The sequence below is a fragment of the Malurus melanocephalus genome, unplaced genomic scaffold (assembly GCF_030028575.1).
Source record: "Malurus melanocephalus ecotype Western Australia unplaced genomic scaffold, MMel_1.1 scaffold_963, whole genome shotgun sequence".
In the NCBI taxonomy this organism is placed as follows: Eukaryota; Metazoa; Chordata; class Aves; order Passeriformes; family Maluridae; genus Malurus; species Malurus melanocephalus.
Genome location: NW_026624195.1, coordinates 2,375 through 5,940, shown reverse-complemented (window position 1 = coordinate 5,940; position 3,566 = coordinate 2,375). Strand labels below are relative to the sequence as shown.

Here is a 3,566-nt window from a genome sequence, read left to right as displayed (position 1 = left end):
CTGGCTCTCTTTGGGCTGTGTTTGGTGCTCAGCCCCTCCTGGGGAAGCAGAGCTGACGTTTCCCGTTGCTGACGAGTTTAAATTGGTTTTATGTAAAAAGACAGAGTTMTAATATTTGATGATAGGAGGAAGCCGTGTGCACCACGGCATCACTTTATTTTATTCCTCCATCTGTTAGCGCATTTCTCCCGTTCCTGATGTGTTTCTCTTCTCTTTATTGCTGTTTGCTCATTACCTTTGCTCTGTACCTCGCGAGGCACATAAAGATAAAGTCTCACTCGGGTAATTTTCTGTTTTAGCTGACACACAGCACTGTGCACCATTAATGCAGTGAAGGCTCAGGGCTTTGGGGACACTGGAAATGTTTGTCCTCTTACAATCAGCAACTTACGGCTTGGTAACGCTTTATTGTGGGTAATGGTTGGTTGAGGGACATTGAAAAAATCTGCTAAAACCAATTTAAAATACAGGGGTAAAACGTCAGCCTCTGTCACATTAGCCTCTGCCACTAAGTTAGAAATAAATTCCCTTTTCCTAGTGCAGTGTCAGAATTCATCATCCTGTGGGTGCTGTCTCCTCACATCTGTGAAATACCGTGCAGAAATTCTGGATTCTTGCACTGCTGATCTCATATCGCAGCCTCAGTACAGCCACAAATGTGTCCTGTGAACACTTTCTCACTTTTACCAAATTTAACAATCCGTAATCTCAGTCACACACCCTCAGTGTCAGCGAACCTTTTGTTTTCCTTCTTGCATCAGGGTTTTTTCTGGGTTTTTACCCCACACATGGGGGCTGAGGATGGATTGTGCACTTTGGATTGCATTTCATTGTTCAGAATGTGTGGAACTCCACAGCTTTGGATGTGGAGGCTGCAGCAGAATTCTGAGTTAGGGCTCAGCCCTGCAGGGGAAAACCTCAGTGAGTTCCTGGGGATGGATTTTGAGAGCTGCTTTGAGCTGGAGAGCTCAGGAGCCAACACAGCCCTGGCTCATCACTGACTGAAATCAGGGCCCTGAAATCAGAGCAGTGTGAACACACAGGGTGCAGAATAAACGAGCTGATGGATTGAACAGAAACATCACGGATCAAAATGTTCCCTGTTTGTGTCATGAAACTGGAGCTGTGGCTGATGCACTCGCTCTATTTAGGTCAGCTGTTTTTGCCAGTGGGAACACTGATGTTTTGATATGCTCCTGAGTAATTCCAGTTCATGTATAGCCCATATGGTCTCAAACAGCCTGCTCAGGGACAGCATTGAAGTCACATTTCAGAACAAATGTTGTCTAAAAACAAAAATGGAAATGATAGTTTCCTGAAGCTTTCTGATGCCATGTGGGTTATATAAACATATATAAATGAATATCACAAATATGTAAATGTATATATATAAATATATATATAAATATATATATATATATATAAATGTGCCTTTTCCAGCTCCCAGAAATATTCAGGATATGGTGATTTGTGCCTTTTAGGAAAAGTCCTTTCCAAAGGGGATCACTTGGTATGAATTGTTTTGGAGACAGGGAAAACCAAAGCCTGACAAAAATAACCTCTTCTTGTAAGTTGTTCAAAATATTGTGCTTCATTAGTGCTCATTTAATTAATGAGAGTCTCACACAAAACCAGGATTGATCACTGATGCTGATACCTCAGTGCCTCCTTCTTCCACCCCATTATTCTTCAACAATGCACTCTGGCTGATCTGGGCAGGGGACACAATTCAAAGGATGCAGGAGTTAATAGATTCTGAAAATCCACTGTTTAATAGTTTACTTCATTATAAAGAACTGACGGGACAGGAAAAGAAAAATCTGTGCACAGAAAAAAAAAAAAATCCTGAGGTTGACAATAATTGCATCAGTTCTTGTGGAAAACATGATTTGTTCCATTTTCCTCTCTTTTTTTCTAGTCCACTGCACTCCAAAGAGCCCTTCTGCAAAGCTGGATCTGAGGGCTGGCTGCAACCATTCAGGTTGTTTGGTCCATGGCAAAATTTGCAACTTAACAAACTGCAGCCAGAGGGAAAAAACAAAAAAAGGCTGAATCAGCTTTGAAAACATTGCATTAGAAAATGGCCAGGAKAGATGTGAAACAGTCACTGTCAGTGATGATTCACAAAACCCTGTACGAAAAAACTTGATTGTACTGAGCTGGTTCACATAGGACCCAATGAATTAAATCATTAAACAGATCTTACTTTATGAGTATCTGATCCTTTAAATATTTTGAGGGAGAGCAAGGGATTTGTTGCAGAAGAATACTTATTTTTGAATTGTAGGTGCCCTGATTTCAAATGTTAACACAGGCTGATCATGTGYATTTGAGTTTATTCTGAGGTCAGTTTGCACTTAAAAGAGTCCAGAATAAATGCCAATTRGAGTTATATTATATATTTATATATAATCTGAGATCTCTGCCTCTCTGTGGAGCACACCCATCTGGGGGATCCAGAGCATTTAGAAATGTTGGATTGCCATTCATTCTGTGCATCACACAGTGTATTTATTGAAATTTGAATGAATTGTGTGTGACTCCAGTTGGGCTGCCAGGCTGCAGTCCTTGCTGACAGAAAATGTTCCACGTGTGTGAGACACACACACTTCAATGAACATTCCCTTTYGGGTTTTGTGCTTCTTTCCTATTTCCTTTGAGCTTTCTCCTTTCTTCATTTCATCATGCAGAAATACTCGTGTCAGCTGCAGTTTTGCCTTCATTCATTGCAGTTTGGGCAATAATCCCATTTTATTTTTTTCTAGATAAAATCAGACTATGACCATCTTCGAGAAACCCTCCTCAGAGTGACCAAAGAACGAGATTTGGCTGTGAAGGGGAAACACCAGCTCCAAGCCAAGCTGGAGAACCTAGAGCAGGTCCTAAAGGTGTGTATGGGGGCTGTATTTGTTCATTGTTCCTGATCCTCACCCTGAGTGCACCCCAAACCCCTCTGAGGGATCTATTGATGGTGATAAATGTTCATTGTTCCTCTGAGTGCACCCCAAACCCCTCTGAGGGATCTACTGATGGTGATAAAATGTTCATTGTTCCTCTGAGTGCACCCCAAACCCCTGTGAGCCCCTATTGATGGTGATAAAATGTTCATTGTTCTGATCCTCACCCCGAGTGCACCCCAAACCCCTCTGAGCCCCTACTGATGGAGATAAAATGTTCATTGTTCCTCTGAGTGCACCCCAAACCCCTCTGAAGGGTCTATTGATGGTGATAAAATGTTCATTGTTCTGATCCTCGCCCTCTGAGTGCACCCCAAACCCTTTTAGGGCCCCTATTGATGGTGATGAAATGTGTGCAATGCAGTGCACAGTGCTGATGGGATCCCAAAGCAGCAGAGGCAGATTTTTACACCTTCTCTGGTCCTTTATGAGCAGTTGATGCAGGGTTTGGCTGCACAAATGTTSTGCTCAGAATGAAAAGAGGAAAATRAGAATGTGAAYRARCTGCCAGGGTGTGTGACCTCAGAGAGCTGTGTGTGCCAGCCTGACAGGCAAAAAGGTATTATTGTGGCCTTTACATCCTCACCTCTCACTGTTCTGCTTAAAAAA

General features: G+C 42.3%; 1 long non-coding RNA gene across 1 annotated transcript in view; it reads left to right on the top strand.

The window, feature by feature from the left end:
• The window catches only part of LOC130585788 (uncharacterized), a 22,396-nt gene extending 19,514 nt beyond the window's left edge, over positions 1-2,882 (top strand). The window contains exon 3 of the long non-coding RNA XR_008966627.1: positions 2,766-2,882. This is a non-coding gene — a long non-coding RNA (uncharacterized LOC130585788). The remainder of the gene's footprint in view (positions 1-2,765) is intronic.
• The last annotated feature ends 684 nt before the right edge of the window (positions 2,883-3,566 follow it).